A 27,778-nucleotide genomic window follows, 5' to 3' on the forward strand; every position below is an offset into this window, starting at 1 on the left:
AATATCGTGCCATGATCTAATTCGTACACTTGTCGCAAAGTTGTGGTGGCTTATTTTGCCCTCACCATAGGGATTTGACAAGTGGCATTGCCCTTTGGAGGTTTCTAAGGGCTGTTAATAGCTGAAAAATGACTTTTGCTGATCAGAAGGGGCCTCGCGTGACGCCAAGGGGGCTAGGTGTCACGCTAAGGTCCCCCTGTTCAGCAAACACTTTCCAATGTTTTCATTTCAGTCCCCGTTGTGTATTAAGGCCATTTCCGACATGTTTAAGGCTCGTTAAGCCATTTTCAATGCCCTAAAATGATGCCTAAACATTGTGGACATGAAACATGCTCAAAAATATGCCGGATGTTGGCTCGTTTAGTCGTACGACCGCGATGTTCGGTTAATTACAACGGAATGCGCATAAGCGCGAAAAACGATCCAAATTGCGCGACGAATGGATTTTTCTCATGCCAAACACTAAGGCATAATATTATGATGCTTGCATAAATTTTTGGATGTCCGGATGTATTCAGAACGTAAGTTATGCGCGAAAGTGCAAACTTGTGCACTTTTGACGCTTTTAGTCCCTGAATGACCCAAAAGTTTATTTTAGCACACCGAACCCCTCAAAGCCTATTTCTAAGCTATGTGAAGGATATTTATGGTATGTTTAACTCATGGTCATGTTCCGGAATGTCTGTTACAGTTCAAATCGGCATACTTTCGCAGTTTGTCGAATTTAGTCCCTGTAAGCGATTTAACTTGATTTTGTCATACCAAAGCCTTCAAAACTTATTTCTAAGTTATGTAAAGGTTATTTAAGGTATGTTAAGCCTATGTCACTGTTCCGGAGTGTTTGTTGCATTAAACTGGTTATATTTACGCATCGGTGCGCGTATAACCTTCCAGAAAGCGATATAGAGTTTAAAATCGAACAAGAATTGATATGTGCAAATGATACACATATTTGTACAAATTCCAAGTATGAAATACAATATTTCATTGGTTTGGTATTTGTTTGATGGTCGCAGTGACCCAGGTGTCACAATCTGCGGAAAATCGCCTTGAACCAGAGCGTTTTCGGCAAAACAGGGCGTGTGGAATGAGGTAACTGTTATGAAAAGAGGGTTTTATCCCGACAGTTGCATCGACATGGCCCCGTGTCCAGCAGACACGGCCTCGTGCCGAGCAAAGTTTTTTTTTTTTTTGTGCTCGTGTGAGTGCCCATTTTTCCGAAAACATGGTTAGAAGACTTACCGGTTTCGATGTATACTCACTTGTTTGTAACATACTAGGTATGATGTGGTTGCTTTTCATTCGTTAACCGTTTGAAGCGAGATCTCTTCCTCCTCATCCTCAATGGATCCTTGATAGAGTTTCAGCCGTTGGCCATTGACTTTAAATGGAATCCCATTTCGAGTTTTAATTTCTACTGCACCGTGAGGAAAAACATGGGTGATGGAAAAAGGTCCTGACCACCTAGATTTTAGTTTACCCGGAAATAATCGAAGTCGTGAATTAAACAACAAAACTTGGTCTCCTACTCGAAATTCATTAGGCTTAATATATTTGTCGTGTAAATTTTTCATTCTTTCCTTATAAATTTCGGAGTTAGAGTATGCATAATTCCTTAATTCGTCTAATTCATTCATTTGACAAAATCGATTTTTACCTGCAGTTTCTAAGTCTAGGTTTACGTTTTTTTATTGCCCAGTAAGCCCTGTGAGCTATTTCTACTGGCAAATGACAACTTTTTCCATAGATGAGCTTATATGGGGTTGTGCCTATAGTGGTTTTATAAGCAGTTCAAAAAGCCCACAAAGCATCATCTAATTTATCAGCCCATTCCTTTTTATTTAATCCTACGGTTTTTTTTCAAGTATTCGTTTTAAACCTCTGTTAGTCACTTCGGCTTGTCCATTCGTTTGAGGGTGATATGCTGTTGAGACCCGGTGATAGACCCCATACCTTGTTAAGATTTTTTCGAGTTGATGATTGCAAAAATGGTTACCCCTATCACTTATCAAAGCTTTTGGTGTTCCAAAACGAGAGAATAATTTTTTCAGAAATTTTACCACTACTCTTCCATCGTTTGTTGGAAGAGCTTCGGCCTCGGCCCATTTACACAAGTAATCAACCGCCACAAGTATATATTTGTTTCCTTTTGACGGTGGAAAGGGTCCCATGAAATCGAGTCCCCACACATCAAAAATTTCACAAATGAGAATGCCATTCTGAGGCATTTCGTTTTTGGAAGAAATATTACCTGATCTTTGGCAAGCATCACATGTCTTTACAAGATCTTGTGCATCTTTGTAAATGGTTGGCCAATAAAATCCTGAATCAAATACCTTTCGTGCGGTACTAGCGGCACCATGATGTCCTCCATATGGACCTTCATGACAGTGGCGGAGAATTCTTCGCGCTTCGCTACCATGGACACACCTTAGGATGAGTTGGTCGGCACACATTTTGAAAAGATAGGGGTCTTCCCAAAAGTAATACTTTACATCGACAAAGAATTTCTTTCTTTGATGATGTGGCCATCCTTTGGTGACTATACCGCTAGCTAAGTAATTAGCATAGTCGGCATACCATGGTTCTTATCTGCTTTCCACCATTTCCAAGGACTCTGTGGGAAATTTTTCGTTGATCTGCTCGTCCCTGGTTGCCTCCAAAGCTGGGTCTTCTAGGCGTGAGATGATCTGCAGCAGTGTTTTCTGCTCCTCTTTTGTCTTTGATTTCAATGTCGAATTCTTGGAGGAGTAGAATCCATCTGATCAAACGGGGTTTTGCGTCTTGTTTCTTGAAGAGGTATCGGATAGCTGCATGATCTGTATAGACTACAGTTTTATAAAGAACAAGGTAAGAACGGAATTTATCAAAAGCAAATACCACAGCTAGTAACTCTTTTTCAGTAGTTGTGTAATTTTCTTGTGCATCGTTAAGTGTTTTAATAGCATAATAAATTGGGTGGAAATGCTTTTCTTTTCTTTGTCCCAAGACTGCTCCAACAGCAAAGTCACTTGCATCACACATGATTTCAAAAGGAAATTTCTAATCAGGGGCTATCATGATAGGTGCATTGACTAGCATTTCCTTGAGGGTTAAAAATGCTTGATTGCATTCCTTGTCAAAGATGAAAGGTGCATCTTTTTCAAGTAATTTTGTTAGAGGTCTTGAAATTTTTGAAAAGTCCGTGATAAACCTTCTATAAAATCCGGCATGCCCTAGGAAACTTCTGATTGCTCTAACGGAGGATGGTGGAGGTAATCGAGAAATAGTTTCTATTTTTGCTTGATCTACTTCCATTCCTTCGCTTGAGATTTTGTGACCGAGTACTATTCCCTCTGTTACCATGAAATGACATTTTTCCCAGTTAAGGGCGAGGTTAGTTTCCTCACATCGGGATAGCATTCGTTCAAGGTTATCGAGGCATTGGTCATATGAGTCTCCAAAGATAGAAAGTCGTCCATGAAGACTTCCATTGTCTTTTCTATCATGTCATGGAAAATGGCCACCATACAACGTTGGAATGTTGCTGGTGCATTACATAGACCGAATGGCATGCGTCGATAGGCGAAAGTTCCGTAGGGGCATGTGTAAGTTGTCTTTTCTTGGTCTTCAGGTGCTATTGGAATTTGAAAGTAACCTGAAAAACCATCCAAGAAACAGTAAAATTTATGACCGGATAGTCGTTCTAACATTTTATCAATGAAGGGTAAAGGAAAGTGGTCTTTCCTTGTTGCTTCATTTAATCGTCTATAGTCTTTACAAACTCTCCATCCTGTGACGGTTCTTGTCGGTATTAATTCATTTTTTTCATTAGTTATTACCGTCATACCTCCTTTCTTTAGGACTACTTGGATGGGACTTACCCATGGACTATCAGAGATAGGATAGATTAGTCCGGCGTCAAGTAGCTTGATGACCTCATTTTTAACCACTTCTTGCACATTGGGATTTACTCTTCGTTGTGGTTGTATTACTGTTTTGTAGTCATCATTCATTAGAATTTTGTGCGTGCACATGGAAGGATTTATTCCTTTAATATCTACAAGCTTCCAAGCTATCGCATTTTTGTGTTTTTTAAGAAGATTAACTAATTTTTCTTTTTCTACGCTACTTAATTTAAATTTAGATGAAATAATTACAGGTAAATTACCATCTTTGTCAAGAAAAGCATATTCCAAACCTTTAGGAAGTTCTTTGAGCTCAATGGGTGGGTGTGACAACTCGAGTTTCCGAGATTCCACTTTCGCATTTATTGCACGTTCACTATTTGTTTAGTTGTTTACTTGCACAATTGGTTGCGTTGTAACTGTATACGTTTTGGTTTGATAAAGTATATTGTGATTGTGCATGGTTATGTGTTATTTACGAAAGATTTGACAAATACATGAACTTGGTGATGAAACTGTAAATTATATTGTGATGGGTGTGTTTTATGTAAAATATGATACTTAGGGGTGAGTAGGGTAGTTAGTGAAACCTTAACAACTCTTAACCCTAACCTCCTTCACTAATCACCTCACAATCATCATACGTACCTAAGATTCCTCTACAATTCTCTCTACAATCATCTTCTTCATCATTGGCACAAGCTCTCAATCATCACTCTTGATTCCTCTCTTTATCTAGAATCAATCCAAGTTAATTGTTTAACGATTTCTTGTTGTTAATCCTTGATTATGTGATTCATGCAAAACCCTAGTTCTACATATAATAGTTCTGTGTTTATTGATTGATTCTGGTTATTGTGAAATGGTTATGAGTAGTTGTGTAATCATTTGCCTGACAATAGGATGCCTGATATGTTAGAATCGTTTGATCTTGATTTGATTACAACATTGTCAAAGTATGAATATTAGGGTTTTGATCGTAGTCTTCTGCAAATGTAACTGTTCCATTGATTCTGTGAAATGATTTTTGGAATTCACGCATGTTGAAAACTCTGAGTTTTATTTGATGCTTAGTTAGGTCCGAGTTTTGTATTAACAACATGCAGTCCGAGTTTTTGGGGCATGATGGTCCGAACTTTATGAACTATATGTAGTCCGACCTTTGTTGATTAATGTTATAAAGATCCAACTTTTAAGAGGGTGAAGGTCCGACTTTTACTTGTTATTATATGGTCCGACTTTTACTTGTAATCATATTGTCCGACTTTTGATATACATGCATAAGGGTCCGAAGTTTGTTCATCACATAGGGTCCGAGTTTTGATCATACATAAGAGGTCCGAGTTTTTATGAGTATATGTTAGGTCCGAAGTTGTAGATGATTTATAGTCTGAGTTCGTTAATGATCATATGTCCGACTTTTGTATGATTAAAGAGTCCGATCTTTTTGAAAGATAAGAGGGTCCGACTTTTTGAAAGTTATAAGGGGGTCCGACTTTTGAAAGATATAAAAAGGGTCCGAACTTTATATGATGTTACAAGGTCCGAATTTTGCTTGTTGTATATGGTCCGAATTTTTACTTGTTATATATTGTCCGAATTTTTATGCTTAATGCCCTGTCCGAACTTTTATGCCTTGATGCCTTGTCTGAGCTTTATGCTTAATGAATGATCCGACTTTTGTTGATGAATTGTCTGAATTTTAGATTGAATACATGATCCGGATTTTTGTAATGATACATACTCCGAGTTCTGTTAATGCTTGAAAGGTCTGAGTTTACTTATGATGCTTATGATGCTAAGTCAAAACCCTGTATGAGGAACACTTTGCATGTTACTGTATATTGCTGAATGTAATTGTATATTACTGTGTGTTATCATTCTGTACACAACTATCACACGAATCACAGTTGTTTGGACATCAAGGACGTGTAAACCCTAATTGAACGTAAACACTTACACCGAGTTTATGTGCAATGTACCCTAGGTCGTGTGTAACGGACCTAAGCATAAATTAACACTAGAAGCAATAACATACCGAGCAAACCAAGGTGAGTTCACACTCTTACCAAGGCATGGGATTCCCGGGATTGGGAATGGGGTTGAAGGATTAGATTTGTACTTACACTGTTACTAGACTATCTACCATCGTCCTCGGATGCGCAGGACACATACGTAAAACCTACGTATACTTGTGCTCATCACGGTCCTCAGGTTGCAAAGGACACTTACTTAAAACCTATGTAAACTTATACTCACTACTGCCTCGGGTTGTGTCAGGCACTTCCGTAAAACCTACGTAAACCCCCGCGTACCCCTGTCCTCGGTTGTGAAGGACCCTTACGTAAAACCTACGTAAACTTTGTACGTACTACTGTTCTCGGTAAGAAGAACACTTATGGTTACAAATAGTCTAGTGTATATACAACTATGGGAAGCCCCCACCAATAGAACATATTATCGGCCCAGTAGAGCCACATGTTACGAAACAAACTTACTATTACGAACTTACTTACTGTGAACTCGCTCAACTAGTTGTTGACTCTCTGTTACATGCCTTGCAGGTCGTTAGGTTTACATGGAGCTTGCACAGGGAGGCGCGGTCGTTGTGGACAAGGATCGTGAATGCTTTGATCAAACATTATGACATTACGTACTTTATTTATGTTGGGCTTTTACTCATATGCTTCCGCTAAATGTTGAATTTATACTATGTTTTGGACACCTTTCATATGGATTGGTTTGGTTAAATTACATTTACTTTTACTATTACATTGTTCTATATGATTGGTGGCTTGATCCTGGTCAGTCACGCTCCCAAGCGGTGATACTCCGCGTGTGGGTTTTTGGGGGTGTGACAGTGGGTCTTTAGGAGACACCTTATTTTGTGGCTCATCTAGATCAAGAACCTTAAAGGTTTTTTCTATGGCGACCTCTTCTTCAACAAAGTGGTCATCTTCTTCAGTTGTATCGGGTGGCTCATCTTCATCTTCAATTAGGGGGTCATTATTGCCAAAAGGATATTTCATTGAACGCTCAAGATCTATGTTCCTTTTGAATGCCCCTAATTGAAGAGGTAGATTGTTAAATTTCCGGTTTTTCAAAGCTTCATGAGTTTTTACAAAAGGTTTTCCCAAGACTAGAGGAGCGTCATCGAGGATGACAAAGTCGGTTGGAATAACCATTTGATTTGTTTGAACCAAGACATCCTCAACTACACCGATTGATTTTATTACCTTCCGATTGGATAGAAAAATGGGTATTTGAAGTGGAGCAAAATCACTAATACTTAGCTTTTCAAAAATGTAGTTAGGCATTATGTTAACACAAAGATCTTTATCGATGGTGACATTACTAATAAATGAATTTTGAAAGAAACATGGAACCGGTGTAATGTTAATTTCAAAAGGATCTTCTTTTATTAGCGAAGTTTGATCATTAGTTAACTTAACACTTACCATTTCTTCAACTTTAGTATTAGTGTTTAGCTCTTTTAAAAACTTAGCATGAGGGGTAACTAAACAATGATTTTCGAAAGAAGGTGACAAGAGATTAATTTCTTCTAAATTAGACTCTTCTTGAAATTTAACGTTATCGGCCTCACCTTTCTCGTTGTTTAGCTCATGAATTGGTTTTTCACTTATTTGTTCTTCCATTTTTAATTCCTCAATTATCGTTTCTTCCTTTTTTAATTCTTCTCTTGCGCGGGACTCCTCTTCCCTTGCGTGAGATTCTTTTATGCATCTTTCGATAAATTTGAGTTTTTCTATTATCCTATCGGCTATGTCGGTGATAGAGTAAGGATCGGGATCCTCAAAGCTTGAATCCGGTTGTTTGATCCTTGGCTCCTCATAGTACTCATATGAAGTAGATGGTTCACACCATTGTTCTTCATGATAAGTATATGATGGATAAGGGTCGAAACTTTGTTCTTCATAGTACTCATATGAGGTGGGTTGTTCACGCCATGGTTCCTCATAATAAGCGTATGAAGGTGGTGGCTCATATCTTGACTCTTCAAAGTATAAGTATGAAGGCTCATACCTTGGTTCATCAAAATATGAGTATGAGGGAGGAGGTTAATACCTTTGGTCTTCATAGGATGTGTATGAAGTCGATGGCTCGTACCCGGGCTCCTCATAATAGTTGTATGAAGTGGATGGTTGAAACAAGTTACAATATTGTACCGAGTGCGGGTTACCACAATTAGTGCAATAGTCTCTCATATAATCATCCTCCTCATAGGTGTAGTTGTAACCCCCTGAGTATTGATCCATGAGAATATCTCAGCAGACCACAACTGAGTCTCGGGACAATAAACAAAATAAAAGTGGAAACAGAAGGCTGGACACGGCCCCGTGTACAGGATCTGTATCTGGGCGTTTTAATTAAAATTACTGGTCTCGTTGAGCACGGGGGCGTGTTTGATGGACACGGCCCCGTGTTCAGACTCTGTATCTGGGTATTTAACTAAAAATATGCAGCACGGCCCCGGGTTCAGTGAACACGGCCCCGTGTTCAGGGTACTGTAAATGCAAACTAAACTAAAATGCAGAAAAATGTGCGCGCGTTTTAAAAAGGTTTTGAAAAAACTTATTAGGCCGTCGATTTTAAGCTTTCTTAAAATCCTTGTGTCCCCGGCAACGGCGCCAAAAACTTGATGCGTGTGTAGTGTAATATATTTTAGATGTATATTTTAAGCCCTTTTTACACTTTTAGCCAAGTTTTAAATTTATAAAACACGATATTTACTAACACTAAACACACATATGGGCAAGTGCACCCATCGTGGACGTAGTATAGTGTTGGTAAGATACCGAGGTCGTCCAAGGACACAAGAGCTTTTAGTACCGGTTTATCCTCAACGTCTAACCAAATCAAAATGCTAGAAAAGATTTTTAAACTAAGAAAATAAAACTAACTAAATGCTGAAAAATAAAATAAAAATAAAAACAGATAGACAAGATGAATCGCTTGGATCCGACTCGTGTATTAGTATAACCTTTGATTATTTTCGCACTTTTGCACTTGTTTAAGAGATTATCTTAGTTATTGTAGTAGGCCCCTCTTTTGAAGGCGACGTTACCCTCAACCCATTAGTTTGAGTCAGCAAGGATACAATCCTAAAGGGTCGGATTATTGAAAGATAATGAATTAAGTTATTAATGCAAATTATGGTAGGCCCCTCTTTTGGAGGTGACGTTACCCTCGACTAAGTAGTCTGAGTCAGCAGAGATACAGTCCTAAATAGCCGGGTTATAGTACTAATAGTAGTTAACTTATGAGGGGGTCAAAGAGTTTGGATCCCCGCCATCCAATACCTTTGGGTATTGAAGGAGATCCTACTAAATTTGACACGGTCCCTTGCAGGACCTCTAAACGCTGAACAAGGGCAAGACCCTTACCAAACCGTTCCCTTAACCCCCGACCAGGTAGCCAACATACCTCCATATAGACCGTGGAGATATGAATGGTGAAAATCTTTTATTTTATATAGACAGTAAAATAATGCCAAAACACCACGGACAAACGATAAGGAAGAATCACCTTCAACATAAGCAACTAGTTATTAAAGTCATTAATGCAAAACCAAATAAAAAGTGCAAAAGATTAAAAATAAAAAGTATTATACTAAACACTTGTCTTCACCAAGTGATGTAAGAGAATTAGACAAACATGGCCTTGATTGTCAAGAACTCTTACGATCAATCTTGGATCCTGAGATGACTCACACACTCTATGATGGACAATGGATGATGGTGGTGGATGATGGTGTTGTGATGGTGGTGGGTGGTGGATGAAGTGTGAGAGAGGTGGTGTGCCAAGGGATGAGTTGCAATGAAACCAAGAACTCCTATTTATAGGCTGAACAGAAGCCTGGGCACGGCCCCGTGTCCGCTGGACACGGCCCCGTGCCCGTCTGACAATCTCTCTCCTCATTAATTGTAATTCGCAATTACAATTAATGCGCCTGCAGTACTTTCGCCACGCCCCCGTGTTCACTGGGCACGGCCCCGTGGTGGGCAGTAGAAGCTTCTATAGGTTTGTCTTTTCTGCTGCTTCTTGGGCACGGCCCCGTGCTGGCTGAGCACGGGGCGTGTTCAGTCTTCTGCCTTCTCTGTTTTGCTTGGGAGGATGCTGTCGAGGGGTCGGGCAATCCACTTATGTTCCTTTTCTTGTATTTATGTTAGATTTAGCTGCCTTTTTACTTCTTTTGTTAATTTGAGCTCATTTAATCCTGAAAATACAAAAGGAAGACAAAAACACTCTTTTTCCAACATTAGTACTTAAAAAGGGTTAGTTTTATGCCTCATTTGATGTAATTTATATGTTGCATTTTACACACATCACGCGTTTATGAGAAACGCGGGCCCAACCGTGAATGGACAAATTGATGTTTTTGAGAGTGCTGCTCTTCATGATGATCTCGACGTCTAGATCTAGAATGAGTAGACTCATATCTGGTGCTAGACTGGGAGTAAACTTCTATATCTTCGACCGACATGTATGATGGTGAATCAAAATGTAACACTCGAGGTGCAGATGGAGCTCGCACCTGAGCTGCATATCTACGTGTTTGTGGTGTCGTTTGAGTAGTTTGTGCATAAAGTTGTGCATAAACGGCATTCAAAGCACCCTGTGATTTAACATACCATGAGATCGGAGTTTCACTAGGAGGTAAAATTGAACTGACCGGAATTTCAGGTTGAACTCCTAGAGTAACAGGATCGTTCAAATGATTCGCATCATGTTGAACATCGTTATCATCAGACGCTTCTTCCACGATTCCGTCAACACGAGAAGCATGAGTAAAATTGCCTCTGTTCTCGGGTCGAGGACCTGGTGGGTAATTTGATAGATCTTCTGCCATTGAAAACAGAAGAGAGAGAAATGAATCGATCGAGAAGATAAGAATAAAAGTAGAAGATCGGTGGGCGCCAATGAAGAAACATCGGATCTAAATTGACCGGAATCAATTAGATCGGGGGTACGGTTTCTGCATAAAAGAGTTAATCCTCTCATCGATTGCCGGATGGAGCTACTTCACCAGAGAACATTGCAAAACAGTAAGGCGTTAGACTCGCCACGGGGAGAATGGGGGTTCTCTCCGTGACCACCCTCCGGCGTGAGAATAAGTAAAGTGATCTCAAAGAAAAAGATGAAGTAGTAAGAGGTGAAAGTATGTGAATGTAGCTTATGAGATCATACCTGAGTTCTCATATTTATAACCATAGTTTTGGCGCCAAAAAGGTTACGGAGGCAATGACAGGGTTATTTCTTCCGTTACAGTTAACTCCTTTTCCGTTAATCATTTTTTTTTACATCCATGCACACGGATCATAGATCTGATCAACGGTTGGGGAGATGCCACATGGAATGTGGTTTCATGTAGATTTGTCTTTATCATCGTGATTTAGATGAGCGTCTGGGATGTTGCCACGTCACATTCGGTTATAGCCGAATGAAGGCATGCACGATGATCACTTAGGGCCTTCTAGGAGATTTATAGCTGTAAACCATTGCACCTCTGCCACATGTCCATTCTGTTGTAACAGAAAAGATTCCTTTTGTTCAAGTCTAGATTTCATGCGCACGGATATGTTTAGGACTTAATATTTTTCATCTTCAAGCCTAATTGTACCCTTGCGTGAGCCTGCACAAGGGTGTTAGTTAAATGTTTGTCTCTCCTTTATCCGGCGTATGGTTATCGAAGACTGATCCTTCCGAATATTGTTCAGGACCGTTGCGCGGTCGCGCAGGGTCTTGTTTAAGATGATTCTTGGAATGAAGTTCTGGTATGGTCCTATGCGCTTGCGCATGGTTTTTGGGACCATACCCCTTCAGTGAGGTTCATTGGAGAAAACTAAAAATGTGGGGAACCGGTGAACACTCTTAACAATTTAACTTAACATGTTAAAAATCAATTTTTTAAAAAAAAAAATATTTCGGCGCTTTTCTTTATATATACTTTTAGAAGCATTTTTAATAAAAATTCAAAAACTAAAAATATAAAAAAAAAAACTGTTAAAAAGGCTTAATTTTTTTTTTTACAAAAATGATTTTTTATTGGAATAGTTTCTACCTATTTTTATAAGGAAAAGCGCTGAAAAAATAAAAAAAATATTTTTTAACATGTTAAGTTAATTTTATAAGATATATTTTTTTAAATTGTTTTTCAAACATTTTTTTATATTTTTTACTTTTTTAGTTTTTTTATTAAAAATGTTTCTACATGTATTTATAAGGAAAAACGCCGAAATTTTTTTAGAAAAAGTGGATTTTTAACATGTTAAGTTGAATTTTTAAAAATTTTTAAAAATGTTCCCGGTTCCCCAATGAACTCTCCCCTAATAAACTATATGTATCTATACAAACCATTTATTGACACATGATGCTCTATACGATGATCTTAATTGTCTTTTCCAGCCTAAATAAATAGATATTATGACTATTATCTAATTATCTATAATACAATTATCAACTAAACCAACTGGGGTAGCCCAGTTGGCCACCGACACCCACCTCTTCCCAGAGATACCGGGTTCGAATCTTGGGAGTGGCATATGTCGCCCAAGGTAAGAACTCGGCAAAGGGGAATTCACCGCGGAGCTATCTTGGTCGGGTAGCGGCTCCCGGAGTGGGATCACTCCGGCAGTTGGGAGGACCGTGCACTATCCCCCCCCCCCTACAATTATCAACTATTGTCAACAGTACTTTGACTTTTTTTTCCATTTTGTGTTTGTTTATAACTTTACCCCTTAACTTTTGACATTAAAACTTACAACCCTTTATCTTTCTAAAGACTTTGTAATCAAATTTTACATGTTATTTTTATGTGTCTGTTAGTATAAGTTTATGTTGATTTATGTTTTGACGTGAATTTTTCCCGACAATGAGTTGGGTCAAATATAAAATATAATATGTTCTTATACTTATAATAATGTATTTTTTTTGTTAGTCTATGTTTTGACTTAAATCTTATTTTTTTGGGAAATGAGTTGGGTTAAATGTAATACGTTTTCGTGCTTATTTTTATGTAACTTTTCGGTTGGTGTACGTTTTGATGTAATTTTTTTCAAAAACCAGTTGGGTCAAATATAATACTTTTCATTAAACGGTATTAATTCGAGATACTTTATGTTTCAACGCCGCGATAACGCACGGGGTAACCTACTTGTTTAAAGTGATCCATAAGTCGGTTGAAAATGTGATATGGATAATTATTATTTAATTTAAATTAAATTCAATGTATTTTTCAAACATTTAAGAAATTACGGCGCATGTATCACACTTTGGGATATGGATTATCACTTGTTGTTAGCTTGATTTTTAAGTGTAAAGTCCCAGCTGGGATCATTAAGATGTTGGAAGCTAAAATGAGAAAATTTATTTGGGTGGGTTCAAATGATTATAACAAAATAAACTGGGTGGTTTGGGAGTGGGTAACGTGGAGGGTTGGGTATTAACCCTCTCAAAGAGGTCAATGAGGCCCTTTTGGTTAAATGGGGATGGAGGTACATCGTTGAAAATCAAAATTTATGGAGGAAAGTGGTCGATGCTTGTCATGGAAATATAAATCAGAGAAGTTTTCTTTCTTTCAACGGTAATGTGGGAGAGTGTTGGAAAAACATTGTGAAATTGATTTCTAATATTAGAATCAAAGGGAAGGGTTTAAACCATTTGGTTTTCAGTAAGATTAGGAACAGGGAAGATATTAGGTTCTGGATCCATACATGGGAAGGAGAATTTCCTTTTATGGAAAGATGGCCACATTTATTTGGGTTGAAATTATTTAGAACTTGCAGGGTTGCAGATAAAATGGAGATGAACATGGGAAATGGTGGTTTAGCATGGAATTGGTCTAGAATGCTGTTAGTGCATGCATCTGTCGACTTCATCTTGTATCGAGTCTTAGACTAGATAGGTTAGATCAGGGCGCGTTTTACGAGAAAATAGGAGAGTTTAGGCTGAGTTGAAGTGATTCCGCTTGAAAGTGGATTGTGCACTTTCAAGCGAAATCAATATCATGTAATTCCGCTTGAGTCCGTATGTGGAGATTTCGCTTGAACGGTGATTCCGCTTGGGCATGTCCAAACGGAATCAGAACTCTATATATAGATGTTTGGAGCGAAATCATGGTAACAGTTCTTGAATTCCATACCGAGGTGCTGCCAGTGTGAAGACTGATTGTAATTGCTGTTATTTCAATCTAATCAGTGTTTAAAGTGAAGATTAAGTTGTTTCTAAGTCAGTTTCTTGTTTTCCGCACCTGGAACTGATTGAAACTCCTCTGAACGACTCGTTCGGGTCATATACATGATTCTACAACTGGTATCAGAGCTCAGGAGGAGGAGTTCTATACGATTCAGCTTGAAAATCTCTGTTTTTCTACACCTTCTTTCAAAACTTCAAGTTTTCATGGTTAAAATCTGATCAAATTTTCCCAGAATGTGTAAAAGTGCATGTTAACAAATCCTTAAAAGTTTCAGCTTAAAATTCGCACTAAAAATGGGTAAAATTGACCTTCGAAGTGGTTCCGCTTGAACGGACCATTTTTTATTCCGCTCGAGATTGATTGTTTTTGCTTGAAAATTTCAAGCGAAATCTGCTATTTCGCTTGTGAGATTAGTTATTTCGCTCCAATTGTCCTATTCCGCTTGAAAAAGTTCAAGCGAAATCAGTTATTTCATTTGAAATTTCTGATTCCGCTCGAAAAGTTTGATTCAGCTTGAATTTCAAGCGAAATCAGATCATTTTGTTTAAAATTCTCATTCTACTTGAAATTGCTTATCTCACTTGAAGTTTTGCAGGTTATTCCGCTTGAAAAGGATCTTTGGTAGAAAATTTGATTTCGCTTGAAAAGTGTGATTTCTTTTGAACTTGAACAAGAACCATGGATAACGATTTCTACAACGCATTTGCTACTCTGACTACTCCGGCTTCTATTGCTCAAAACATGATCTGGAAAACGAAACTGGAACTTTACAAAAAACCCCCAAAGCTAATGAGCACAGAAGAGTACTACGGTTGGAAAGACAGATTCGAAAACTGGGTTCAAGCTAACCATCTTAGATCTTGGGAGTGCATTTTGAAGAAGTATGTCTTACCACGTACTGATTTGCAAGTTGAGAAAGCAATATCTGAGTTTACTATTCAAGAACGAGACATGTATAAAGCTGAAAAGATGATGATTAATTTACTTCAGCAAGCTATCAAAGAAGGCATCTTCATATTGCTTCAACATGACAAGACATCAAAATCAATTTGGGATGCTCTTCGAATCAAGTTTGAGGGTAGTGAGAATATGATTAAGAGCAAAAAGGCACTGCTCAAGAAAGAATTTGATCTTTTTACCAGTTTGCCCAGAGAAGATACAAAGAAGCTTATCGAAAGATACTGCCACTTGGTGCGATCCATGTCGATGCTAAGTATAACAAAAGATCGTGAAGAGTGGGTTGACAAGCTAGCTGATGCGTTACCGCAAAAGGAATGGGGTACTTACTTGATGATTCTAAAGAACACTAGGGTATATGATGGGTTAACAATTTCTTAGTTCATAGAGAAAATTGAAGGTCAAGATCTGGAACAGCAGAAGATTACGAGGATGAATAATCCAAGTGGTCAACAAAATGTGAAGATGTACTACAAAGGCAGTGTTCCAGAAGCTGAAAGAAGCCCAAAGATACAAACTGCATTTAGTGTTGGAGATTCATCTGAAAAGGTTGATCAGAGTACGAACAAAAGCAGTGGTTTCTCTTCATACCCAAGCGTCAATCCAAAAGATACAACATCAAGCTTTCATTCTCAGAGCACGAAAACTGGAAATGGTTATGTGATACAGTGCAACATTGCATTGAATCTTCCAGATGGTCAAAGCTTTTCTGAAGAGGTTGCAAAAGATCACATGGCTCTACTTGGTTATGTACTGCTATCTTATGAAGGTTTAGTTGCAGGGAGGATCGGAAATCCTATGCTTACAAAGGAGGATTACGATCAGATAGACGCTGAAGAAATGGAACTAATGGACATCAAATGGTGTCTAGCTAGTGTTCTAAGAAGAGCTGAAAAGTTCAAGCTGATTACTGGGAGAAATGATTTTATTGATGCACATGTGTCTACTTTAGGTTTTGATAAATCTAAAGTTACTTGTTTTCGATGCAGGGAGAAAGGTCATTTCAAGAGAGAATGCAAGAATAGAGAAGCTAGTGATGTGAAGAGTCCGTTCGGAAAAGATGATTACTACTGGAAAGCCATTTATCAACAAGTTGGTCAGCAACAGCAAGAACCACAAGTGGCTCATGGTAGAAAAGTGAACGAGGATTCAAAAAGAGCATGTCTAGGGAATCAAGAAATTTTTAACTGGAACTTTCAGGATGATGAAAGGCTACCAGAAGGTTTCAGTTGGGATATGTTTACAGATGAAAAGGGAGATTTCAAAGCGTTCATTGCTAAGATAGTAAAAGAACCAGACATGTTCACAGAGTGGATGAAGTCTATTGGTGTGACTGTGAAGAATGAAGAAGAAAAGTCTGTTTCATCTAAAGAAAGTTCACTATGTTCAGATGAAAGTTCAAAAAGAGAAGCTGTCTTTGATCAGACACCATCTGATTCTGGTTCTTCAGATGACTATTCTGACAAATCAGTAGAGTTTGATCAATCTCCAACTAATGACAGCAGTAATGATGAGGAAGAAAAACATATTAATATTGCAAAATCTCATCTCTCTCCTGAAAGTTTTCAATTTTATTTTGCAGATCGCTTGGAGAAGCTGAAAGAGAGAAGAGCAGCAAAAGAGCAAAAACAGGAGAAGTCTGAAAATGTTGCTCAAAAAGATGAGATTGTTCAAAATGAAGAAGTTAAAAGTGTTGCTGAGGAGATTGTTGAAATAGAAAAGAAAAGTGAAAATATGGATAAAGAAGAAGATTCTGATTTTAATGGTAAAGTTCAATTTGCTAAAGAAGTGTTTCAAACAATCAAAAGAGTAGTTGAAGAAAATGAAAAAGTTGTTGAAGTGGAGAAAATTATCGAAGTTGAAAAGATTGTGGAAGTTATCAAGCCATGTTTGAAGTGTTTAGAACCATGCAAAGAATGTGCAGCTAAAGATGAAAAGCTGGCTGATTTTGAGAAGATGAAAGAACAATTATTGTTTAATCTCAATTATGTGAAGGAATCATATGATGTTTTGAACAGAACAGTGACTGGTCTTCAAAAGACAAACTCAGAAAGAGAAGATGCTTTGACAATGATGAATGCTATGATGATGTCGAAGCAAAAAGCTATAAATTCTACATCGAAGAAAGTGCTAAGTGGAAACAAGAGTTGGAGACTGAGAAAATTGAGAATGAGAGAATCAGGCGTTTATTACAAAGTTATTCTAGTTCTGATTATCTTATTGATCGAATTTATCCGACTGTTGCAGGTTTTGAAGCATTCAAAGACGACAAGCCAAAGAAAAAAGATACTGGTAAGAAACCGACTGTTAGCTATAACAAGTGTCCGCCTCCGATCTGGGAAGGTTATTCTCCCAGAAAACTAAATGAAGAGCAAGTCTAAAAAGCAGTCAATATAAAGCTGAAAACTGATAGAACTGATGATTTACAAGAAAACATTGACGTTACTTTTACATCGTCTGACACTAATCATGAGTCTGAGTTAATAAAAAAGGTGGTCGATCAGGTGTTGGATACTGATGAGGAGTCTGAGTCAAAGTCTGAGTCTGGAGGTTCATGTCCGTCAGTCAACAGTTCAAAACCGATGGATAAAAGGGCTTACAGTAAAGAATTTTTGTTATCAAAATCAAACTTGAATGATGAAACATTCGAAGTAGCATATACCTTGAATGATTCTGACAAGTTATATTCTGACAAAGACTTTCCATTAAGAAGTGTTCGATTTGACATGATCAAAAAGGTTTTCAAAATGACAGAAATTAATATTTCTGAACTAAAAGATTTAAATCTTACTGGAAAACCTAAAAAGTACACTTCTAGAGTTCAACAGAGATTAAACAAGAAAAAGGTTACAATTCTGGTTTTGGTTTTCAAAAGAAACCAAACCATAATGGTAGCTACAAAAAGAAAGGATTGGGTTTTACACCACCTGGAAATTATAAAAATGAGAAAAATTCTAAAACTAAAACAGAATTTGTTTCAGGTGGAAGTGCTGAGGAAGAACAGAAGAAACCTTTCTGGAGACAATCAAACCAGGAGTTTCTTGCTGAAAAGAAAAGGAAAGGAACTGGAGTGTTTCATCCCAAAGAGACTCGAACTTGTTTCAAATGCAATGAAGTTGGTCATATTGCATCAATTTGTTCTCAAATTGCAAAACCAAAACAGGGAGTTTCTGAAAAATTGAAAGAAAAAGTTGTCGATGTTGAACCACCAACTGAACAGTTCAAAATTTTTGAGAATTCTACTCATGAAGTTGGTGAATGTTCAAAGAAAATTTTTTACAAAAAGAAAGCCAAGGACAACCAAGTGTGGGTTGTCAAAAAGGGTGATGAGAAGGTCGGCGATGAACCTGATTCTACAAAATCAGAGGAGCCACAAGTTGAGGATAAAAAGGAAAAATATGTGTTTTCAGAAGATGATGTTGAAATTCCATCTTTGAAGTTTGAAAATATTATGCAAAAAGTTGGTAAAGTTGAGATCTCAAATCAATTCTTTTCTGATCAGAAGGAATTTGATATTGAGAAAACGTTCAATGGGAATGTTAAGAAAATTTTTGGGAAAATGGTTGAGGGAAAGGCCAAAGGGGTTTAAGACTTTTACGCAACAAAGAAAGCAACTTATAACCCGACTGAACAAGAGCTGAAAACATCCAGGGTCGGTAAGACCTGGGTGGAAATTCTTTTCCCTTGAAAAATCCAGACTATGCCGGAGATCCCAAGTTTGTAATCATGGATCAGGAATCGGCATCATTCATGTTTAAATAGATTGTGTGAATGAATTTTCATGTGGTAAATTTTTACAGGTGAAGGACTATGCCGGAGCTTCCAGGATGGTAAGTGCGAAGCAGGAATCGGCATCTTGATTGGTAAAATGGTTTGTGTAGAGGTTTATTCCTACATGTTGGTTAAATGTTTTGGATATACCTATAAGTGGTACAGAGGTTGCATTTTTACAAGTGGTAAATCAGGGACATTAAATTGTACTTGATTTACTACTAAGTGATTAAAAATGAACAAGATGATGAACCAATACCTACTAGTGATAAAATCAACTAAACTCATTTTCCGGAAAAATCATTTTGATTAAAACAAACTTAAGTGTTTTAAAATCATAATGAGAAAATAATTTGTTGATAGGGAGAGTTCTGATTGTTTATGCCGAGTGGATGGCGAATTGAGGCGATTCGATATCAGTCTGTCATGTTCTTGTACAGTTTGTTTTTAAATTTCCTTTAAATGTGTTTGAATTTTAGGGGGAGTAAAAATTTCAGAAAATCCAAAAACATTATAAAATTTGAAAAAAAAATCAAAAACATTATAAAAACCAAAAATGAGTTTTGTTGTATAAAAGAGGAAATGATAGTACATCAGTGGATTATCACAACATGCTAAAGAAATGGAAAGTTAAAATGTGGTAAACAATCTCACTGATGATGTGCCAGTAGGTTTTTGCACATTTAGTAAATTGTGATGAGATATAAACCTAAATTTCAAACTTGCTTATTTTGTGGGTAACAACTTCTTGGATATATGGGTAACCCCCGAAATCTTGTTTGAAAGGTCCCTCTTTCTGAAATACTAGGTCTTTATGCTCAGTGATATCTGGGGTATTATCCCGGGACTTCTGCTGAATGGAAATTCTGACCTAGTCCCCGTATAATACTTTCCGCAAATGCTTGAAAAAGCGCCGCCCTCAGAAAATTGATGAAAAAATAAAATTGATAGTCATTGCTTTTGAAACAAAAGATCCTCTAAAGGGGACACACCAAAAGTCGAGCCGTCATCTCTCTGCTGAACGGAAGTTCTGACCTGAGCTCTCACGGTTTCGCACCTAACCCCTTTATAGATATCATCTGTGGTATATTCACCTGTAAGACTGAATATTGGGATCTGGATACGGGAGTATATTCAAGTAGTGGGACACGCGAATAAGTTTAAGTTCTTAAGACATTAATATCATATCTCAGATCAGTTGAACTTTGTGTGAAAATTTAAAGTGGACCAATATACTGACAATCTAGGTGAATTGTTTAAAACTTAAAATGAAATGAAGCTTAATGGTGTTAGTGATTTGTCTCATATACTGATATGATCCTCTTACACAAACTCACAAAAATAGAGTCTGTAAATATTTCTTTACTGCATTACATTTCTCTTATTACAAAAATCCAAAAAGATTTTAGTGTGTTTTAGCTTAAATGTTGAAAAATTCAAAAAGATTTTCGATAACTGGTATTGAAAAGCTGATTATCAAAATTCCAAGTGCTAAACATGATGACAATTTGTGAGGGGGAGTTTGTTCTTAAATGAATGTGTTTTTAAACAAATTTACATGTGGTTCATCAGAGTTTTGTTTTGATTTGAGGGAGAGTTTGAGTTAATGCATACATATTGAGATTAAATGAGGAATTTATTGTGAGGTAGAGATTGTGCAGATAACCTGAGCTGAAGGTGAGCCAGGTGACGATCTTGGAACAACGTCAAAGCTGAGTGTTAGTAGAGCCAGGTCGATCGATCCAGAAAAGCTTGAGCTTGAAGAGTCGAGTTTCGATACCTGAGAACTCAATAGACAAGGTTTGACCAGGCAACGATCTGAACCTGTGAAAGCTAGATGTCGATCCTGAAGCAGATGATGCTGATGAACTTAAGGAATGTCAGCACATTGTTAAGGGGAGTCTGTTGATGTTGTTAAAAGAGTGAAGCCCAGAGACTGATCAAGACTGAAGATGCGAAGACTCGACACGTATGACTCGTCAACATCTGAGGGGGAGTCTGTTAGTGCATGCATCTGTCGACTTCGTCTTGTATCGAGTCTTAGACTAGATAGGTTAGATCAGGGCGCATTTTACGAGAAAATAGGAGAGTTTAGGCTGAGTTGAAGTGATTCCGCTTGAAAGTGGATTGTGCACTTTCAAGCGAAATCAATATCATGTAATTCCGCTTGAGTCCGTATGTGGAGATTTCGCTTGAACAGTGATTCCGCTTAGGCATGTCCAAGCGGAATCAGAACTCTATATATAGATGTTTGGAGCGAAATCATGGTAACAGTTCTTGAATTCCATACCTAGGTGCTGCCGGTGTGAAGACTAATTGTAATTGCTGTTATTTCAATCTAATCAGTGTTTAAAGTGAAGATTAAGTTGTTTCTTGTTTTCCGCACCTGGAACTGATTAAAACTCTTCTGAACGACTCGTTCGGGTCATATACACGATCCTACAATTGCCAGAGTCAGACGTGGAGTTAAAGGAGTGGCAGGAATGTAGAAAGATCCTTAATAAGGTGACTCTTAATAACTCTAAGGATTGGTAGGCCTGGATTGAAGATAACCAAGATGGGTTCTTGGTGAAGGTTGTTAAAGAGGCCTTAATAGTCGAAAGGGGAAATAGTCAACTTCCTAAATTCGATTGGTGTAAATGGGTGCCTATTAAATGCAACATTGTGCCTTGGAGAGGTAACTTGAATAGACTTGCTACGAGAATGAACATAAGAAGAAGGAATGTGGACATCATATTTGTTATGTGCCCTTTCTGTAACGAATTTGATGAAACGGTGGAACACCTTTTTACTGCTTGTTCAGTGGCGATTCGGGTGTGGTCGGAGATAAGTGTATGGCCTCGGTATTTGTTTCGACTTCAAAGACATTCTGGATTTACACAATTATTCTCAAGTTGGAAAAAAGGCTAAAAAATCATTTAAGGGTTAGTGATAATTTCGTGTTGGTGCATATGGAAAGGAAGGAACGAGATGGTCTTCAATCAAATGTCGTAGCCCGCAGGAGATTGTGAGGGAGATTAAGTCAAGAGGGTATACTTGGATTAAAAATAAAACGTAATGTAATTATATTAGTTGGGGTGATTGGTATAAATTCCCTATGTATATGTTGTAGTTTTCTGCCCTTTGCCCTTTGCCCGTGTGTGTTTTGTTTGGTCTTTTGACCGTTTGGGTAGGAGGTGTGTTTTTAATGAAGTTCTCTTTTAAAAAAAAGGTATGTTTATCTATAGTTTATTAGGTTGTATAACTCTTTTGAATATGAATAATAATTACTAATAAAGATATCAAATAACATGTACACGTACTTATAATTTTATTAATAATATAACTTCTTTTCACAATTATATTCTATATTTTTTCACGCATTATTTATCATTTAATATTTTATCAACCCAACCCCGTCTAATATATGGGTTTCTAACCTAATCTATATAACTATATAAAACAAATCTAACGTACAACATGGTAATTTTGCCACGCGTATCAATTCTAAAGCAGCATGTACAAGGTGCTTAAAGCCATTTGAGAAGGGGTAATATTGCAAGTTCTCCAAACTTTTAAAACACTACAGGGTTAAGCTTGGAATTTCACATGGAATTCCAAAAGAACCCTAATATAATAGCATGTAAATGAAGAGGGAAGTGAAAGCAACTGGTGGCGATTCGTGACCAGGATAATGAAGAGATAAAGAGAGACATAAGGAGAGAAATCGAAAGAGAGAGGAGGATGGAGATCAGGAATTAAGAAAGGGGCCTATCGGTGATCGAGACGACCGTGAAACTGCCGTCTTTAGGAGGCGGTGATGATGGTTTGATGAACACCTGTTACTACCATCGCCTACATCTTCATCTAGAGTAAACCGGACCAGATTATAGTGATTTTGGGTTGCTAGGTTCTGTCACGAACCTAGGCAGCATGGACTTTAGAGAATAGTCCAGTGTTGATGATGGGTTGCTTCCAAGGCTAAACGACTCAATAAGGTAAAGACACTAATTTTGATTAGTGCATGATTATGTCTTATTGAAGTCTTTTTTTGTCTCATTCTATGGTTTTGTTGTTGGCATACCATATTCTACAATCTCAAGGTAATTTAACATGAATCGTTTATACTTTTGATTAAGGATAAATGTCTAGCAATTTAGCACGAATCATGTTTAGTTTCTGCAAATTTGTTGATGATTTCAGCAATTTAAAATAATGGCCTCCATATGTTTGTTTGATGAAATGCCTTAAACGAAATTTGATTTCAGAACAGAACAATTTAAAGCAACTGAATTGGGAAAACAAGCAAGTCAAGTTTTGGTTTCAGAACAGAACACAAATGAAGGTGATTAGTTAACATAGAGCTGAGATTTTAATATAGAATACTAAAAGTTTGTGATCAGATCTTAGCTTACAACTACCATTGTTTTGGTGTTTAATGACATTTGTTTAGACTCAACTCGATCCCCGTGAAACGCGATCTTGAAACAAGAAAATGATAAGCTACTGATCGAAAACATATAATTGAAAGAAGTGATCCTTGCTCCTGTTTGCAACAACTGTGGGGGGGCAGGTGATTGTGGGAGACATATCTATCGATGAACACCATCTTAGAATCAAAAAATGCTTGATTAAGTGATAAACTTAGCCGGGTATCTGTTCTTGCTAATAAGTTTTAGGGCAGGCCTTTATCGTCGTTCACTACTTCATTACCCCCACGTAATGGCGCATTCTAACTTAGAAGTTGTAGTTTGGAGAAATGGGTATGGAATAAATTCATCCAAAAATACATCATGATATGAACTTTTTACTGTAACTGATCGTAAGCCACCTAAAGTGTGTTTTCAAACCACTCAATCTTCTTCTTTCTTAATCCTATTATTTTAAGAAGTTAGATTTTTACTATAACTAATCGTAAATCAGAATGCCATGACGGCTGAAATTAAGTCAAAGAAACACTGGATTGAATAATTTCTCTCAAAGTATGGAAACCTGAGACATACGCTCTGCAGGTCTTATGAGTTTTGATAAATTTGAGATGTGTTTATTTGGCTATAGCTGGGACAGATGCGGGTACATCATTAGTAACAATATAATTTATATAGTTACAATTATTAGATTAATTATTTATGTATAAAAATTTAAAGCAAAGTGTTCATGAGTCAACTTGCCTTGTAGAAAATATAACTATATTGTCCTATTACCAAACTCGCCCGACCACCCATTTTGTCTGCTGCACATATTTACTTAATGGTTTCTTGTGTCCACAACCCAATTTTTGACTTGTATTAAACAGTTTGTTCAAATGCAAATTATTATTGTTGTTTGATTACTTTTAATGATTCTAACCATTTAGCATATGTGTGTGCAGACCTGATGAAGAGATACTATTTATAGAATTTGCTGAAAATGCTTATTAACAGTTAGTTGATTAAAAGACTTTTAATTACATACAAAGAGCTCACAGCAAGGTCAGAAGCATCACAAAGTGCTAAACAATTTTAAGTGAGCTGCAAGAGGTAACTAAGATCCAGTTACATTTTTCCAAGTTGTGGAACCCTCTATTTTTATGTCATCTATGTCTGGAATTATGAATTATGAGGTTCTTTAAAAATGAATCAAGTTGTTAGCTTCTGAAGTGGGTCGAATATATTGTCCAAAAGCCCTCAAATTTCCTTGAAAGATGATTGTTTGGCTATGACTATATTTTAATGAAACTGATACGATTCTTTTTCCTTGTATTTGTATCACCAACGATCGGGGTGCTACAAAACATGTGTTATGTGTTATACATGTTTAACCTTTTTTTGTAACACATGTGACAACTATATGTAACATGGCTATACATGTGTTCCCCTCTAGTGTAGCACATGTTACAAACATGTGTTACATATGTGCATCCCCTATTGTGTCCAAGAAAGGGCTGGTGTACCTATAAGTAACATGTGTAACATTGTTACTACATATGTAGCTAATTATGCCAGCAAAAAAAATACAACTATTTATTTGTAAAATAAATGAAATTATCAACAATTAAATAATGGACTTTATAAAGGTAATGATAATGTGATATCCGAGTGAAGTTTATACAAAACAACTAATAAACCATCTAAAACAATATTTCAACATTTAAACTTACAAGTACGATAAATATAAATAATGATCTTTAAACACATTTAAATTAGTTAAAAAGATACAGATTCGTAATCAAACAACAACTGAGAATATCAAAAACTCAAAATGATTTTAACGCAAAAACAAAAACCTCCAAACTATATGAACATTTAACCACTACCAATACATGAATAACTGGCTTAAACGGCCATCACAATTTCCTCTTTATAGCAACAAACACATACATCTTATAAAAAACAACCTAATCCAAAATTTGCCCCAAAATCAAAATTGCACCAACAAAAACGAATACTTAATCAAAACAATCTTCAACAGTATCAACATTTACACATAAGATTTTTCAACATTAACTAACCATTATATATAAAAAATAAGTTTTCACACGCAATAAACACCCAATACATCTTCTACAAGACGGCATCTGCAACCTCCGAGACGACCTATGCAACTTTCTTCGTTTTTTACCCTTGAGATACCCTTCAAAGTAGTCTTCATATTTTGTATCGATCTTCTATTGATTAATGATCTCTAGGGCAACTCTCCATCGTGTTTTGTTGTGAAAATAAAAAAAACCCTAACAACGATCCTGATTTTCTCTTGTGTATGTGTGTGTGTGTGTTTATGAGGTGTGTCTGGCCTTTTGAATTTTTGTGATGTAGAAGATGATAAAACGTTTTGAACTTGGGGTGTATAAGATGATGGCGCAAAAGGTGATGACATGATGGAAATAGTGAGAATGTACTATTGTTATTCTGTTGCTCAAATTGCCCTTAAAAGCACTAAGTCAAATGACAATTATTTTAATTCAAAATTTAATCTTTTAATCTCATCCATTAGATTGGTTTGATCAGTGGTGGATATAGAATTTACTAAGTTTTCTTACTATAAATAAGTTCTCTATTTATCTCTTCTCATGTAAACTTATTATGTAATCAGAGATTCGTAGCTTTACTAATAAAGTAAATATAAATACAATAAATACATTGTAACATTTAGAGTGTGGGGTATGGGGCAGGGGTTGGGGTGTGGGTGGGCTGAAAACGCCCAAGCCACCACCCCGGGTGGGCTTGGGTTTCGGCGTGGCCCAAGGGGCAGGAGTTTAAAGCCGGGCGTGGGGCGGGTCTATGAGTATGACATGGCGGGCTCTCAATGGCCAAACCAAACTAGCCGTTGGGGCACTTAAAAAAAAACTTTTTTTTCCTTTATAAATACCTTACCATATTTAACATTTTTCTCACACAATATCAAACACATAAAACACAATCTTGCCATGATTTCTTCAAGTTCAAGTGAATCGTCATCATCATCAGTGGCGAAACTTAACCCGAATGACAGGGGGGTCGAAAACTTGTATACCCAAAAAAATTCTGTGACAACTCGAACTTTAGACTCGCTTTGTGTAACACTATGTGCATATGTGAACTAGACTATATGGTTGGACTTAATAAATGTTTTGTTATTTTGTGTTATGTGAACTTTGTGAATCATGTGTTGTGTTATATTGTATGTATGTATGTACCGAACCGCACAAGAAACGCACAACACACACACACCTACATTGGATCGCACAAAGCCGTTGGGCTTTACACCTTGTACACGGACCAATATGGCAGCCCATGTAAGGGCCGGCCCACCCCCTCTAACCGTGTAAACACTTAGGGACTTGATCCTTTTCTCATTTGTTACAATTCACAACACAAGAACACACACAAGAACCCTAGTTACTATTTCTCTCTCCCGCTCGTTGCTTGGGAACCGACGGCGGCACAAGGTCCCTATTCGGATCATCCTTGTCCTTTCACTAATCTGGTTAGTATGATTTTATGTTTGTTGTTGCTCCTTGATGTTAAGTGATTGTATGGCTATTGTGATTGATTATGCTAGTAGAGTTTGTATGAATATTAATCGGCTCATGTGTATGGTTAAAGCTCACAAGAAATCGGATTATAGTATTAATTGATATGTTGTTGTTAATCGTATGATAAAGTGATCGGATGTATGATAAATCGACTGTTATGTGATATTGTTCGGATATTGTGCATGTATTCAAGGATAGGAAACAAGAACACGAATCCAGGATGTTACATGTTTAAATGTTTTAAGTTTCGTACATGATTTAATCAAATTAGGGTTTATACGAGTTCATGATGTAATGCCCTGTTTGATCGATACTAGGATTAACCGGATGATTGAATTATGTTAATTGATTGTTGAAAAAGGAAACTGATAAATTCATTGTAACTGATTTGCTTGAATGGTGGAATTGGTTAAACCGATCGCACAAGACTTCTTGGTGTACAAGAAGTCCAATCACACAAGGTGGTCCACTCGCACAACTGGGTCAGTCGCACAAGCTGAACCAGCCACACAAGGCTGTATGATGGGCCGGACAGCCCAAGTCGTTAATCGTACAAGCTGCTTGGGCCGGACTACCTTGGATCGCACAACCCAGCTGAATCGTACAAAAGCAGCTGGATCGCACAACGTTATTATGTGATACATTGGGCCGTAGGTTATAATTGGGTCGGGCAGCCCAACTGATCGGATCGCACAACCTAAGTTGGACCGCACAAGTCCACTATTGGTTTTATAATTGGGCCGCTTATATTACGGAATCCCTTATACACCTTGGGCCGATATGTTCTTAAATTGTGATATTTGATTTGGGCCGTGCATGTTCAAACTGTTTATGTCTATGACGGGCCGGGTTCAGATCGGGCTTAGTTATGTAAACGCACAAGATGGTTGGGCTCGCACAAGTTCTTTGGCCCAACCATCCGAATAGCACAAGTAGTGTACTTAATGTGTTTACGTGCATACGTGATTGCCATGA

The 27,778-nt window shown here is 37.3% G+C and overlaps 1 long non-coding RNA gene across 1 annotated transcript; it reads left to right on the top strand.

Annotated features, from left to right (window-relative positions):
- Nucleotides 1–22,457: 22,457 nt before the first annotated feature.
- Nucleotides 22,458–24,545, top strand: LOC110885490. Its single transcript, XR_002562258.1, has 2 exons — nt 22,458–22,808; nt 24,182–24,545. It is a non-coding gene; the product is annotated as an uncharacterized LOC110885490 (long non-coding RNA).
- Nucleotides 24,546–27,778: the final 3,233 nt, after the last annotated feature.

This window comes from Helianthus annuus, chromosome 10 (genome assembly GCF_002127325.2).
Source record: "Helianthus annuus cultivar XRQ/B chromosome 10, HanXRQr2.0-SUNRISE, whole genome shotgun sequence".
Lineage (NCBI taxonomy): Eukaryota > Viridiplantae > Streptophyta > Magnoliopsida > Asterales > Asteraceae > Helianthus > Helianthus annuus.